Raw genomic sequence first — 17454 nt, forward strand, 5'->3', positions numbered from 1 at the left:
ACCGGGCCTAAAACGTTTTCCTTCAATTATAAAACAGTGGGTACACTCGTATAAATTCTGATAGCATGCGAAACGTTATTCATCCAAACAAATTGGAACTTTTCATACATTCCACGAAATGAAATAAAAAAACAGACTATTGAAATATCTGAAAAAAGCCATGTCCGCATAGAATGTCTATCGACTAACAATAAAGTGGGAGCTTTGAGCTTTTAGGCTGATGTCACAGATATCCAATCGCTGAGTCGGTTCTTTTGTTCATTTACGAATTTATCGGAAGATTAATGAACGTAATTGTGTTTCGCCGTGTAATATTTTAGCTTTCCTATAGTAATGTATCCGGACTGATAAATATGATGTCTGTTTAGAACTAAGGACAGCAATCATTTATATTCTATAAATAACCAAAAAACGAACAGCGTAACCAGACTGTGACAGTATAATTAATATTGTTACGGCGACCTGTGGTTTTGACATTGGATCACGAGTTGAGCTTTACTGTGCTATCTCAAAATATCAGTGCAGTATAAATATGAAGCTACAGATTATGAATGAAAACTATTTGTTACAGGCTTTCCAGTTTTTTTGTTATCAGGAACAGAGGAGGAGTTTTGGTTTTGCTTTAACATGACTGGACGGAAAAAATGCTTGTAACTGTTTCCAGGGTCGATGCAGCCGTTTTACTGTGTCAAACAAACTCTTTCGCTTGTGATGTGTCGTATAAAAACGAACACGTTAGGGCCTGTAGTAACCCTGTCTGTAACAAAGGCAAATATCTACAACAAAAGCCGCAATATTTGAATTTTGAAGTGAAATCTTTAGCGCGACAGGTCATGTGACCGACAGACAGAAGACCATGTATTCTGAGAGAAAAAGAAAGTCCGTGTATATTTAATATTTCTAATAGTTCTTTAAATGGCCATGTTTGTGTACGGTAGCGCAATAAAAAAATATTGTATTTTACCACAAAAATTATAGTACTTATATACTATAAACAAATCTTGCAAAATCATTCTTATTTTATACTGGTTAGTCTAAAATATCAAAAATGCAAAAATGCACAACGTTAATATTCAAGTTTACACTGCTGCCGGCACTCCCGGTGTGCAACCCGTTGTTTTTTTTTATGATCTATGATAAAAACTAAGAAACACCATGAATATTGTTATTGGGCTGCTTTCCTCAACTTCACTCAACTTCAATATTGAAGTTGAGGAAACCAGCACAATTCTACTCAAACATAAAAATCTCATATCTGATTTCAGTTTGGCTTCATTAAAATCTCTCGATTGCTAATCTATCCGCTATTCTAAATCTATGGTTCATACGAAACGCATTGGCCTCCTAGATGAATGAATATCCATCAGCGATATTGGTCACCCACCAAAAACAGAATCACAGCGAGTTTGCTTACCTCACAGGTTGATCGACTTGGCTAGTAATTTATGTCAAATTCCCCCGTCAGTGGCCCAATTCAATACATAAAAGACGTTATTTGGTATATCTTCATTCTTATCTCTTTCCTTTATTTTCGTATAGCTATTGAGTGGAGCTAGAGGCCGTTACGTTTCCCAGTTTCTAGCCAAAGCAATTACATTTTATATCGTCAGATCTTTTAAAGCTTTTCTTTTTATTTCCATTTAGTCTTGAATGAACCGTAGATGTGGACTCAAATTGACTTTATAGTTTCTAAAAGTTCTTTCTTATATATACGTGCAGGTTAAATGGTGGTTAATTTATTTAACTCTACGTAGGTACTCACAATTGAACATGTTTCAAAGTGTATCCGATAAATGAATTGCGTATAGTGTGTCATCTATGTAATCAGAGGCACCGATACACATAGTACACCCTGTCACAGTTTCCGTGATTATTTCAACACGAACGCAATTAGAGAGGAGTGGCGAGCCTCCTGTTTGTTTTAATTACGTCGAAATATCCGCCGCTGTGTCCTCCACCGCGGCTCCGCACCGCGTTGCACCGCGCCGCACGCACCGCACCACGCCTCGACAACCAGCGCTCCACTTTTTATTGCAAATTGCGAACCCCATTAATGACAAAAACAAACACTCGATTCCATACTACAAACCTATAGGGAGATAACTGTAATTAATTCTAAATATTTTCCTGACTGGCAAATCCTAAGTATAAAATAACCTTTTATAAATATGAATATTGAAATCTTGTGTTAGCAACGTTATTGAAACCACAGAAAGATTATTTTATCGCTGTACCCATGTTGTTGTCAATCGCTACACAACCCTGCTGTATTAGTTTTGAGGATAATATCATTTATCGTGTTGCCCTGTCCACAACACTCGGTCCGCCGAGATATCCACTTTTTATATTTCAAAGCTTAGCTCCTTTCAAAATAGTATACAGGAAAATCTCTCTTATAGCAAGAGATTTATGAAATGATACAAAATATTTGAAAGTTGTATGTGTATGTGTGTGTTGGAAGTAAACATAGATACTCAGTGGAGAATGTCATCGGGTGGAGTGTTTGACACTCCAAAATGTTAATTGCGCACCCCGTCAATTTATTCGTAACACTAACGCTATAACCGGCGCCATCTATTGACGTTCTTGGAATGTTATATTTGATGCCCGACCTTAATCATCTAACTAAATAAACTACAACACAGTAGGTATCATATGATGTCGCTCGTGTGAAGTATTTTTATTTATTTAATTTTTCTTCTGCGTTTCTGTCTCTAAAACTGCAATCAATGCTACAACGTTTCAATTTTAATTGCATTAGAGTTTTCAGAGCTCTATTTCTAAGTAATCAAAAATTACACCTACAGCGCTAATTTGAATGTTTTAAAATTGCATTTTCAAGTACATACTTTTACCAGATTTTTCTTATACGGCTTTATTCATTAACCGTATTTTTACTGTCAGGTAGCAGACCCTTCCTGAAACACTTTTCTATTTGACATCCTCATTGACACAGTAGCTTAGAGGTTGGCTTGCCGTGTTTGGGTTCGATCCCCACATAAAACAAATGTTTGCGGAGCTTACAGATGTTTGTGTCCAGCGTCGTTTGGAAATCAATGCTGATACTGACTGTCAGATAGTTCTAAATTATGGGCTTTCTCTTTCGTAGCCTGAATGTAGTGGAATTTATGACGAAAATTCAACATTCAACATTAATATTGGAAACTGAGCAGCACGTTAAAAATTTGTCACATATCGAATACATTCCCGTACTTTCAGCGTGAAGATAAATCGCATTACACATCGTTTATCAAAGTCAGTTCAGTGCTTTGCAGGAAAATTACAAAACAATGCTGGAAAGTTTAAATTATATTATTTTTCATTAAATATGATTCCCTTTAAAATAATCTGTTTGCGTTCAACCGAAAGATCTTGATGAGTTTGTCATAAAATATACATAGGTAGATAATATATCGAGATGATTCAAGATGTATCAATTTAAATCTGGTAGAGATACATGTATCGATCAGGCTGAGGCGAGCGAGCAGCTAACCCCGTTAGTTGGTAGCGCGCCCGGCCGCGCCGCCGCCGTCCGTTCGCGTCATTGCCATTCGCTGAGGAAACACGTTTCCTGCTTCATTGTTTCCTAATTTTTCTAACTTCTTTCTACTCCTCGCTCATTGGAGCTTCTTTTGTTTCGTCCTTTCCTTCCGGTGATGTTCCGGTTAAATTGTCACTTTTACTATCCGTTCCTGGGCAGGGTTCCTCTTTGACAAAGGTGAACGAAATCCTTTATACAGATTTGGTTTATGTCTACATTTTCTTTAGTTTCACCGTTGCTAGAATTGGTTGTTTTAATAAAATCCAAGTATTCACATCTTCCACTAACTCGATTATATTGGTCCAATTAATGAAGGCTGTGGCTAATCTCGTTTGCTAATGAAAGCGAAATTCTTTATGTTATTAGTACACAGAGGTTTCTTTGTCAGATAAAGTTAGACAAAATTGTTGTGTAGATGCTATCTTTCTGAATATATGAGTGTTACTAATTAATTCAAGACATGATGTAAGAACATGTACAAATATCGCTGGTTTAAGAGACGGTAGTTGGTTGAGTGAGGGGCGTTTAACGGGCTAATTATCAAACGGCTAATGAAGTTTGTATTCAGCGGGCGGGCACAGGGCGGCGCGGGGCTCGGAGGCGCTACGTGCTGCGACTCGCAAAGCGCCCCACCTGATAACTCCCCGCCCTCCACAGAAAAATTGCAGAGAAAAAGTTTCATCGCAAGGGAACGTGAATGAAATGAAGAATTGTGTCGGCCGCTTTCGGGATTATTCCCAACATAAAATTCCTTGAGAACCTTTTCGATCTGTTTCAATTCATCAAGACGAGTCTTTATAAAAATAACCATTCAAGTACACCATAGTAAACATGTACAACGCTGTTTTGCTGCGGCTGCTAAACTGTATTTTTACTAGTAATATTTGTAAGAATAGAAATATAAACTTCATCTAAGTATATCAAAACTTTATGATAAGTGCATGTCGGATCAAGGGATTGATTTATTAATTCAAATTAATTGTCATAATTGACTTACTATAGGTAAGTTAGATTTTCATGTATTACTGAAGGAATACAAAACGCAAAACTCATAATGGAATAATAGTTGTCCAATGTTACTGCTAAATATTAAAGTTTAAGCCGACCTACCGATTTGGTGTCATTGTAAAGTCACAGAATTTATTTTTTAATCACAAATCATTATTCATTACTTTCAAGATAATTAAATCTTCTAGAATTAGTTAAATAATTTAATATAAGGAAGACATTTTTTGGACATTTTCCTGTTACCAAGACATATTTATAATCAAATCCGATGAAGATGAACAGGAATATGAAATTTCCTATTGATTACCTGTTCCAATATTAATTTAGGTTTGTATTACAAACACGGTATCAGTAAATAATTACATCGAAGGATCTACTGTCTTTGGTTCTTCTTGAAATATGCAAAATTTCGATTTCTGTATTTTGAATCCAGTCCTGCTGTATTATTTCACAGTGATTACAAAGTTTTCTGATGTGGTTGAATTCGTTTCATGTGTGTCAAATGATGCAGAGCATACCTTTACATTAAAAAATACAGAATTATTTTTAATGGAACTTAAGGAACTATTATATAATTGGATGACATGACGACATGTTTCTAAATGAGTGACATGTTTCTAGACCAAAAGGGATATCGATGAAATTATTATCAATAGCACATTTGAAAGTGTTCAACACAAGACGGTTTACTTTCAATGTTCTTACGCTAGTTAGTGTTCGACTCAACGTCCCGTGTGCGCTGTTGCAGTATATATTCAAGTCATTTCGCGCAATAGCGCCACGGGTCTCCTTGCAAAGGCCACTTCCCGTGTAACGACTGCTATCATGTACCAAGAAAATATAAAGAGGTCTATTTGTTTGATAGCCTCCTTGCAACTAAACTTGCTGCTAGTAGCTGGCTTCAAAGAAGACTGCATTGTTTATGAGCAAATTATCGAATTTATTTTAAATTTTCTCGCTAAGATACTGATATGCCTTTGGGAGCTGGATCAAAGTAATAGACTATGTTGTTACAAGAATATCTAGGACTTTACCTTCCAATGGTCGGTAAGCAAATACTTGAGTTGTCAGGTCATATGCTCTATTTTAAAATATCGATATCCATTCAATTGTAAGCTTTTAACCGGCGCTTTAGATAACTGTAACAGGAAATGAATAAAATACTCAAAAACAAAATTTTTTACTACTCCACGAAAATAAGAAATAAGCTTATACATAGAAATGGCACGGGAAACCGCTTTTGAGTTCGTATTTTAAATAGCCATTAGTCACAAAAGATAACACAATGACAAACGATACCGGCCCCGTAGGTACATGAGTGATAGAGCCATATTTTAGCTAAACCTTACGTAAAGCATTTCCGGGTGTATATTCACAAGTAAATGACATCCTGGTTATTTTTAACGATAGGTAAACGAATATTCTTACAGCAAGAGAGCAGTAGATTCTGCAAAATTACGACATTGATAACACGAACTGAATGTGTTTGGAAAAAATAAAACAATAGATTGCAACAAATTAGAATATAATGACAACAAAATGCAAACAGACAGAGCTAGCTTTAAACAATACATCTAAAATATGGTTATTATTCATATCTTTGAAAAAAAAAACGGTGCTTTAATTACAGCTTGTTTAATTACGCCGATATTTCTACAGAGCGAACATTTTGTTGGGCAATAAGTCTCGGCTAATTGTTTGAAAAGATAATTTGGTGTCGGTTTATTGTGCGATGGGTGGGCGCCGGCCGGGGCTCGCGCTGATGGCGCTCGGGGACGCCCAGACCCGACGCACACATATGCCGCTAATTACTTACTCACTTGGTTAAGATACGCTTGCTAAAAGCTAAGTAAATAATAGCCGTAATGACTTCGTTTGTACAACATAATCTTTATCCAGCTGGTACCTCTCTTGTTTCTGCTAAAATTGTACTTACTGCTAGATTAGAGAGTAAAAAAATATAACCATCAACATCATCCTCTCGCCTATTTTATTTGGGATCAATTACAATTTTATTTGGGATCGGTGAAACATGTTTTCTCCTTCCATACTGCCGTATAAAAATATAACCATTCATAAAAAATATATATTCGTTCTATAAATATAACCTTGATATATCTACTAAAAGCAATCATACAATACATTGTTATTATCTTCCACCGTCTCTCTATGAAGCCATAGAGCTCTTGACTCGTATAGTAATCGATGGTCGGCAAAATATTGAGATTATTAATTACATCGCTCACTTACTTGTGGATTGATGGATGCCTTTATATCTCACAACAGCTCATCCTGACTAACTCATATATTACATTTCCTTGGTTGTCCTTCACGTCGCCCGGGGAAGAAAGGAGTGGCTTAACGCCGCCATACACGTATCTCCAATATATTTATATAAATGGTAGCGATTTATTATCTATTGAGAATGAGGTTACAATAATATACATCGTCCTATTATTTGTACACCGACATTTTTTACACAATCACATTAATCAATTAAAACCATAATTTATACAAAACATTAAAAGTACTACTGCGTATAACATTACACACAAACTGGTCATTTTTGAATCACTATTTTGCTAATGTAAGTTGTTCTTACAATAAACATCTTTATACAGCTTATAGTGGTAGCCAGCTGCCGTTCATAAGACCACCGCCCGCCAGTACAAATTGTTTCTTAAAGCGCTCTGTTTGACTCGCACTGATTGAACTAGAGGAGAAAACAAATACACAATAAGAAAACAAAGCCTGACATAATACTTGTAATACTATACTCTCATTAACTTTGTATACTTACTACTACTACTACGAATAAACCTAGACTTTGGATGTGTTTCAGTATCGCTTAATTGCTCTTGATTGAGACTTCAAGATTCAATACGTAATTGAAAAAAAACTTTTGTGGTAATAAATATTATGATAGTCGCATGCCTCTAGGCAAAACTTTGTAGGTTTTAATGAATAAAACAAAAAAAAACATAATGTAGCCTTGAGTTTTTTTATTAATAATTTTACATGTGCTTTGTTTGTCCTTATGTGTTTAGTCTTTAAATATATAAAACTCAAAGGTGACTGACTGACTGACTGACTGACTGACATAGTGATCTATCAACGCACAGCTGAAACCACTGGACGGATCGGGCTGAAATTTGGCATGCAGGTAGATGTTATGACGTAGGCATCCGCTAAGAAAGGATTTTGATCAATTCTACCCCCAAGGGGATAAAATAGGGGATGAAAGTTTCTATGAAACTTGCCCACGCAGACGAAGTTGCGGGCAACAGCTAGTGTCGTATAAGTGTATAAGAGTCGCCATCTAGCGTCCGTAGCTGAAAATATTAAGTAACTTATGGATGAAGTTTCTGATTTCTACACTAAAGTATTAATTGAATTATTAAATGGATTTGCGATAATTCACAGTTTGAAAAAATTGATTCTCTTTTCAGTAATTTAAGCAAACGTTTCATAAGTAATCATGTCTGAATTCTGCTATAAATAGACAAAGTTATTTCTATTTCATTCGAAATCTGTTGTATCTGAATGTTGCGCGACTCCTCATAATAGCGTGACTTAAAAAGTAGAAAATGTTATTTAAACCTATCTAGGAATAAAAGACTCAACAACAAAAAAAACTCATACTGTCTTTGTAAATCTTGAAGGTTGTTTTCCAGAATTCTATATGGTCCATAATAACTATTTATGTTTCTTCCATTCAATAAAGTTACCAATATATCATGAACAAATCGAAATTCCGTTTTTTATGCTGCAGCATTGATTAACAAATTTTTACTTTTAACTTTAATTGTATCTACGCATAATGTATGGAAATATATGTAGAGTGAGGCACGGCGTCGGAGACTTTCTGTGGCCTCTGGAGCGCTGCCAACGATTCGTCTGGTGGTTATTTTCGCACGTCATCCGCGAATAACAACACATCTACCGATTCCATCTCCTCGTATCTTTTCTCTATGAAGATACTGTAACTCGTATAAAAAATGGATTACACCGAAGCTGTGACGCACATGTTATCATTCATACAACACGATTTCTATTATATTCTCAGTGGCCCGTTCATACATTCATTCTACTTCAACACAATCACTATACCGAATTGCACGCAAGTAACTCTATTAAAATGCCCTTTGTCTAGTATTCATTATCCCCCTGTCTAGTTTTAAATTCTTTTGTTGGTTGTAGTCGTTGCATGGATGCATGAATAAATTGTTTTTGAGAGTCGAACGTACCGAACAAACTGGTAGGTCAAGATCCCTTTCTCATAGACGAGTCTTTTGTGCGATAGTAAAAGGCGTTCGCTATTAAAGGGCGCGGATCGGGTAGAATCTTGATTTGTGGGTAATTATTATTGAATCTATGGCAGTGAGTAAAGTAGTGTTGTTGAAGGGACGATGAGTCGTGTTGGTCACTTGGTGTGTCGAGTTGGTCGGCCGCGCCTCTACACTTATGTGTGAGTGATCCTGATCGTAATGCGTGCGCGCTGTCATTGCCCTAGTCCCGCCGCTGCCCCCTCGCCTCTTGAAACAATGAACGGAACCTGGTTAATGATCGCCCTGCTTTTGGCGTTCTTCTACAATTTACCTTTTGATCATTGAATATTCAATGAGAATTTGAAAGGTTACATGCTTCATTCAAATGAGTCCCTAATAAAAATAACCTTAACTTTGATGGAAACCTATCTTTAGTTTCGATAAACCAAGTACATACCTAGACAGCACCAATAAAAACTACAGACAGTTGAGGTTAAATTCAAATGTTACAATAAAAATTGAATATATAGAAAAGGTTCATTATTCATGGATTGTTATATCAAAATTAAAAATCAGCAGCTGATATACTTAGCCTTTAAAAAAAACGAAAACTAGCAAGTTAATAAAACGGATATTATTTCCACATAATCGTTTCTATGTTTAAAAAATCTAACAGTAATTAGCCAGTCGGTCGACATCTGCGCTACAACTTAGTTCGTCGGGCATAAAAATCTAAATATATGAATAGAAGTTTTAGAATACGGAACTGAGGAACAATACAGCTAAAAGCAAGAAACAATGTAATGTCCAAATAATATAGTTATATTGGAGCATTGTTCGACGAGGGCACGGGCGTCCATTCAGCCGCGACCGATCCGCATAATGAGATGCAGTGCTCCTCCAGATGTGGCGCAGGCGCGGCCCCAACGCTCTGCCGTTTTTTGTTTCCCCTTTTTTGCCATCCACTCACTAGATAAACGCTTTAGCAATGTTCCTTACTCAAACACTGAAATCCAACCATCTAGATTCCAAGATAACTTATGCATAACACAATATATACATTATTCATTACACATTTCTGCAAATAAATTCTCATTAAAATTTACATACTCATTATTACCACATAACTTTCGAATATACACAGTTAAATTAATATGATATGAAAATATCTATTAAAGTATTATGCAGATGTTTCTATCTAGCAAGAAGAAAGTACATAATGTGCCAAGTGTATTGTATTTTATGTGCTAATTTATGATCTGTATATACATAGAATCCTTATGTTTTAAGGAATACTTGAATAAATATTCAGATTCAAAAATTAGATATATCTTTCGATAGATATATCGATATCTATGTTTAATTAGATATAGTCAAAATGGCAAAACATTTTTATAACATGCATTGGCATTGGCTCATTAAAATAATCTTATGTTGTATGTGAATTGCGTTTTTAATTAGGAAATAATTTAGTAATTTATAGATACGAATAATTTAATTATTTCGGTAATTTCGCCTTGTCTACACCCACACATAATTTAAAGTTAGGAGTGGAGTTTCATGCTCCGGGCTGCGTTAGCCTCGCGTTTATTTATGTTGCCTTAGTCAGAACTGTTACCTACGCCAGATGTTATTTTACGACAGTTCGCCACCGAATAAACAATCTTTCTTTTTCTTACTTTTATTATTCAAAGAACTTAAATTGAAAAAGAACTGAACGTAACTATTTAAAAAGTAAAAATACCACAAAACAATGTGGTCTTAGTTCGGTAATTCATCGCTCGACTATTTAATTAATGAAATAAACGATGTTAATATTTACCACAGCTCATCCTAGGAATAATGTTTTAGAGACAAATGAGAAATATTGCTTTTCACATTGTAGAGTGTAAAAAATCCATGTCAATTATACACGCTGCTAGTGAACTACTAACAGCTACATCACACAATTAAATTAAAATGTAACACTAGAACTGTGATCACAAATAACAAGACAAAGCTTCTGTCACACATGTGAACCAGGATGATGCGATTTCCGGACCCGAGGGCACGCCCGCGCAGCTCCATACTTCTTTACATTCCATACGATAATAAGCACTATGGGAAGTAAGGAAGCACGGAACTCGCGCAAGGCTTTGTGTCTTCATTCTTGAGTGTACTGCAGGCGCGTGCAGTTGCAATTAGCAACTACCTGTTACATATGAATAATATGCAGCAGTGGTTCAGTCCGTGACGCCATCTCTTGGGTGATGGAGTTGGGAGCACAACGCGACAGTAGGCGACAACGTGGGGGTGGCGAGCGACGCGGCGTGATGGCAGCTCGCTGAGTACTGGCAGCGCGCTCGCTGCGCACGCGCAGACCAGCTCTAAAAATGGAGTCAACCGGCGGAGTTCGCTTACGACTCGGGAGTACCATCCATTCCAAATTTGTATTTTCCCGAAATAGAACCGGCGGCGCGCGTCCATCGGATCGGTTACCCGAACGTGCAGCGACCTGCAGCGTGCGAGGACTGGCCGAAGTGCACGGCTGAACCTCGGCTCCGGACTCGCCGGAGGCCGGCTCTTATGTAAGAAACACCGTGAACCGCGCCGCGTGACGACCGCTTCGAAAATAAACGTGCACGCCGACTACGACGCCGACGGGCGCCACATGTGCGCGCTCCCGTCAGCGTTCCAATGATCGCGCTGGAGGGGAGGCTATTATTAGTTGTACACCATCCACCACTGTCACCTCCCGCAGGGTAGTCGAGCTATACATAGTTCCGATCACGGGATCTGGCAATCCTCAGCGTTCACTGACCTCCCCTGAAACAACATCACATATTATATACCTCATCAATATACAAGAATACCTACTGTAACATAACCCTATTGGAATTTGTTGATTCCGCTTTTTCACTAAAGACTTCGTTCACTATCAGGGAACATTCATGCAATATTAAACGAGCAACGATTGCTACTAGTTTAGCGTCTATCTAGTCATCTTAGCATTATATGTATAGGAGAACGTGGCAGCCGCAACGCGGCAGAGAATTCCCGCTACCGCCCGTAAAGCTCGCCTCTCCGTACACTCAGTCAATAAAAGAATTTTGGCAAACTTTCGTAGACAAACAAGTGGGACGACAGCCAACTCATCTTTTGTCTGGTTGAAAGCAACATGGTTTTGTTAGCATTTCGATATCACAATGTTTCGAAAAGGTACACTTCCCCTTAGTGGACATAATTTTATTGTGTTGCATTAATGAACATAATACCTACAATGAAATACATGTTTTTTTTATCAATGTTACAATGTTAAAATATGTTCTATTTCACAGCCAATTGATTTTATGGAACGTCGTGATAATCCCATTTTATCCATTTTCTTGTGTTAGGTATGATCATCCCGTACTAACGATAATAAGACATACCAACTTTTCTGTAAAAATGGTCGATTGTATTATTGTAAGTATTGATTGATACCATTGAGACCATACAACAACATCCTATCACTGCCAAACAATTATGACAAACTATTGGCCGCGTAGCCAGTAAGGTAGAATATAGATATTAGTGTTAGTAATTAATTACAAATACATAGTTATAAAGCTGATCTCGTTGTTATATACTAAATACATTACTGTGTAATTTTTATTTTTAAAAAATTAGAAATTAGAAAACTGTTAAATGTGAACTCTATGACGACGTTTCCAATACAATTGCATATTTTTGTTTAATGTGCGGCTTTCAATTTATGCACACTAGAAATCTACTATAGTGGGTACGTAGTTACTTATCTAATTTAGTTTTATAAGATGAGCTACTAGGATCGTCTATTGAGTAAAGAAAGGCGGCGATGCTGTCCGCAGAGCAGCCGTCCGTCCAAAGAGCGTCTGTTGAATATTAATGCGACATTGTTATTGGCCACTAGTGCCCGCTGCTGCCCCAATCGCACATTTCCATAACTTACTATTCTGGATCCACGGGGAATCAGCTCACTATGTTGGAATATGATCACTTGGGCCACTCATATTTGCCCTGTAAATTCTGTTCCGTCGCGACAATACATTACATTATTCATTACAGAATCTATAAGTGGAAACCAACTTAGCGGGCCTTCTCGAACGCTCCGTATGATGCTTAGTTCTGAGACAACGCAATGATTCACGGCCCGATTGTTCAAAATCAAGTAACAAAATGCACGCTCTAACGCTCCACTAGTTATCGAAGCGCTCGTTTGTTGTAAACAACAAATATCAAAATGCGTCCAGCGGTAAACGTTAACGGGTACTGCATCAACGACATTATAATTTAAAATAGGTACATGTTCACTTTATATTTATTTATCCGTTCAGATAAAACCATTCAAAAATTCTAAACAGCTCTCCGCTGCTTTGTTTTCAGTGGATTTACGTAAGTTGAATCAAAGTCGTTTCAAGTTAAAAGATCCCCTCCTTTCAATGCTATAATAGTAATGTGTTTGTTGTCGTTACAAGAACCGCACATTATCTAGGGATCGCTGCGAACTGCTTTTAAGGAATGTAATATTATTCGGTTTTTTGGTTCACTTTTACCACGATAATTTTGTGATCATATCAATGTTGTTGTAGGTTTCCCTAGCAATTAACTAACAATATTTGTTCTGTAGGTACTACAAATATGAAGAACAAATAAAACTGAATCGTATTAATAGCCGGACCAAAATACCAAAATTGGTGATACATGGTGGCTTCGGTGTAAATCTAGATGGTAGCTCGATTTAGATAAATTAGTCATAATTTTTCAGTAACATAATTACGTTATGCGTCATAAATATTTTAGGCATTAGGACTATAGTAGGTATAGTAAGAACATGGATATCTAAATTCTAAGATGAGAAGAGAATGCTATATCTAGATATAACTTTAAAATTTTAAGTGTGAATGAATTTATTCATCAAATTAAACAACTTTGACTGGAGCTGTGAAAATCCTCGAATGCAAATTTTTGGTCCAGCTGGAACAATACGTTACATGTTGGCAAGACAAACATTTTTATTGTTATGCTAATATTTTATTATACCTTACCTAACCTCTAGTACAAGAATTTAAAGTCAATGTTTTGAAATGAAAACTGTATACCATGGTTTCTACTTATAGTAGGTGCTACTAAAACTGACCTATCTATTTATGTAATTTATATAGTGCTCTTTGATGAATAAGAATGCCTTGAGGTAGCGCTTGCACTTTTATTTTTTAATTTAGTAATCCGACAAATGATCCATGAGCTCATAGTAGATTCGTTCCCTTCAATAGAGAATGCATGTATATTTTACTTATACTCAGCATTAAAAATCTCCTTAGAGGCAATAAGGGCATCTCATGTCTGCGTCACACCGTATTCTTAATAGATAAAAATTAAATTATAAATTTAAAAAAACCCCCGACCCAAAAAAAGTAAACCCTATAAAAAGCAAAAAATAACTTTTAACACTACGTAAACTAAATTTTGTCGTGTCGGGGGACCGCTCTAATTCATTACTTTAGATACGTGTTTTTTTTTTAAACGAATGTTGTAATTAGGTAGGTATCATTTGATTTATGTAAGTATTTATGAAGGTAAAAAGCGGTCCCCCGACACGTCAAAATTTAGTTTACGTAGTGTTAAAAGTTATTTTTTGCTTTTTATAGGGTTTACTTTTTTTGGGTCGGGGGTTTTTTTAAATTTATAATTTAATTTTATTTCATGCTTTTTAAAGGAGCTCCTTAATTTTTCCTTCTTTAATTTAATTTATTTTATCTTAAGATGGGGTCGCTTGCGATCTCGGCTAAAGGAAGCTGTTTAATAATCCTCATGACAAACTGGCTCGATTGGGAAACAATAAAGACCTTTGGACATTGTAGATTTTCAGCAAAAATATAAATCGGTTTATCCGTTTCATTCCGGTATTCCAGGGTTTCATCCACCACATCCCATTTCCAGCATCAGGTTCTCGTCAATCAGAAACATGAAGAGAACTCGTCAAGACAAATTCAACGAGCCCAAACTCGATGGGTTTACTAAAAGGCAGTTCAGGGTTACGTCTCCTACCTTCGTGCCCTAACAGCAGACCAGCTCAGTGGTTCCAAAAGACATTAGTGTTTCAAATTTCAGATCCCACATATACTTGCAAGTAAACTGAGCGTGTAACATTCCTATCACATCTAGCAAACGAGCTGATGACCTTGAAGACCTGAACCGATTTCCACCAAACATAGCTAAGAACACTCCCGACTGGCATACCTTTTAAACAAAAAAAACCGCATTACAATCGGATCATCCGTTTGGGAGCTACGATGCCACACACACACACACACACACACACACACACACACACACACAGACACGTCAAACTTATAACACCCCGTCGTTTTTGCGTCGGGGGTTAAAAAATACTTTAAGTTGACAATGCATACTTGGTACATCCTTTTTATTGCTGACTTAATACATTACAAAACTGTTCACAAAACATTCTATTTACTTTAACCGTCTTACCACAAAAACTTTTAAACGTCAGTTTATGCCTTGTCTAAAAAAATGTCAAATTATGACGTTGACATATGGTTCATTTTGCAGCCAAAATTTTATTAGACAAGTGTAAAACAGGGTTTAAAGTTTTTGTAGTAAGGCCCTAAATGTTTAACGAATCGCGTTAAAAGCCAAAGGTTACACACCACGTTACTTTTCCGCCTAAACAAACTTCTTTTAAAATGTTGCCGTACGTATTATTAAAACAAAACGCGTCGCAGCCCGTAAGTCCGACTAATTAAAACGGATTACTCGTAGGAGACTAGCTAACAATGCACCATTATTGTCCTATATTATATTATCCTTAAGCCCAACACGTTCCACGACACGCTTCAAACTTTGGTAATTATTGGAGCTCTACTTACTTATCTTCAAGCTATCACTTAAGAGACACCAGTAATAAGTTGAGACAGCAGTTATAAATCGAGTTTAAGACATCGCCTTTGGCTCATTTCGGTGCTTATCGAACATAGCTTCGATATAACTATTGATAATACTGCCAGTTGTAGTAATACCTGCGTAAGTATCTATTTCATTTGGAAAATATGAACATGTTAGTGTTGTGAAATATTAAGGAACGTTCAATTATGCATCTGAACATTTCCAGGCTCTCCCCACTTTAGCCGCACTCCGTGCTCGCTAAATGATGAGAATCCCTTCGGGGCTTCAAATGGAGTTTAGTATTAGTTGTAAATGTCTAGATAGATACAACACGACATCTCCAAAATGTAACAATAATCGAAAGCGGTTAGATCTTGTTAGATGTATAAATTATTTCATATAAAAAACACACGAATATAACAATATGAACTTTATGTCATGAAAAATGTATGAAACAGAAAACTCAAGGGAGTTGCGCTAAGGTCACCAGTGAATTTATTAGTTTCTTCAAAGCGCTCTATCTTTTAATCTTAGCTGCTATCAAATATGCGAATCTAAGTGGTTTTGGTTGCTTACTTATTACTGTAAAATGCCTTAAACCATCTGGAGGTTATTTTGTTTTGAGATACTAGAATCCTGGATGAAGGAAAATCAGGATTAAGCCTCTCTTGCGTGAAGTTATAAACTACAAAATATAACTCAAATACAAAATAACTAATAGATACTACTAAAACCGATAATATAATCATCGGTATTGTCTACTGGCTATAGGTAATTTATAATACCTTGTTTAAAATATAATTTGACTCCACCAATATACATATGGTTAGCATTTTCTAATAAAAATATGCAAGCTACATTAGACATATTATACTAGCATGTATGTGTTTAGTTCTTACTATATTAGAATGTGGCTGTGTGTAAAGTTGTTTTTTCACTATCGATGTTATAGTAGATTCGTCAGGACTTAGATGACATGAACTCAAAAAGTCTCTACTATCTACGAGGCGTGTCTTACACAAATAAAAACAACTTTTTATTAATGTTAGATTTACTGGAAAATGGTTTGATATGATGAAATTAAATAACAAAAACAATTTACATGCAGACATTACGTGTAAGCCATGTATGTTTAACATAATGTGTACAAATACAATCAGTAACTTTTGATTGTTCTACCTATACGTTACGGCCGCAATCGTAAATCAGAAGTAAAAGACAGATACCAATTAAAACACAAGATTCTGTAAATGTGTTTTGGCATTGAACTGAAATGTATTAACTTACCACTGCCACACACTATTCCATTACGGCAAAGCAGAAGACATTCCTGAACTAATTAATACTCCGTGATGGTCGATATTGTTGCAACACTGTCATCGTGATTCAGTCACTTTGCGTACAAGCTAACGATAAATGGCAGACTAGTGCATTACTGTAACACTGATGATGCGCTGCGCAGTGACAGATGAGCGGGCACGAGACGCGCCGCCGCGGACTGCTGGCGTACGTAGCTCGCTATGCGTGCGCGCACGCCGACCGCCGCCGCCGCCGCCGCGCCCGCCACTGTCGACGTTTGACCTTATTTAATTAGTTCGTTCGTTTTTACTCTTTGAATGTAACGTAGCATATTAAAATGTGTAACCGTCTAATTCATTGTTGCCATCCACTCGGTTAATATTGTCATCTCTTAACTAACTCTACTATCATCGCATTACACTCGTAGTACCT

The 17454-nt window shown here is 36.6% G+C and overlaps 1 protein-coding gene and 1 long non-coding RNA gene across 3 annotated transcripts in view; one reads left to right on the forward strand and one right to left on the reverse strand.

Moving 5' to 3' along the window:
- The window catches only part of Mib1 (mind bomb 1), a 115649-nt gene that overhangs the window by 93181 nt on the left and 5014 nt on the right, over positions 1 to 17454 (forward strand). The window lies entirely within an intron of this gene.
- On the reverse strand, positions 9434 to 17346 carry LOC135116990 (uncharacterized). The gene is made up of 2 exons (XR_010276553.1): positions 17011 to 17346; positions 9434 to 11622 (listed from the first exon to the last, which is right to left on the reverse strand). It is a non-coding gene; the product is annotated as an uncharacterized LOC135116990 (long non-coding RNA).

Source organism: Helicoverpa armigera, chromosome 6 (assembly GCF_030705265.1).
Source record: "Helicoverpa armigera isolate CAAS_96S chromosome 6, ASM3070526v1, whole genome shotgun sequence".
NCBI lineage: Eukaryota > Metazoa > Arthropoda > Insecta > Lepidoptera > Noctuidae > Helicoverpa > Helicoverpa armigera.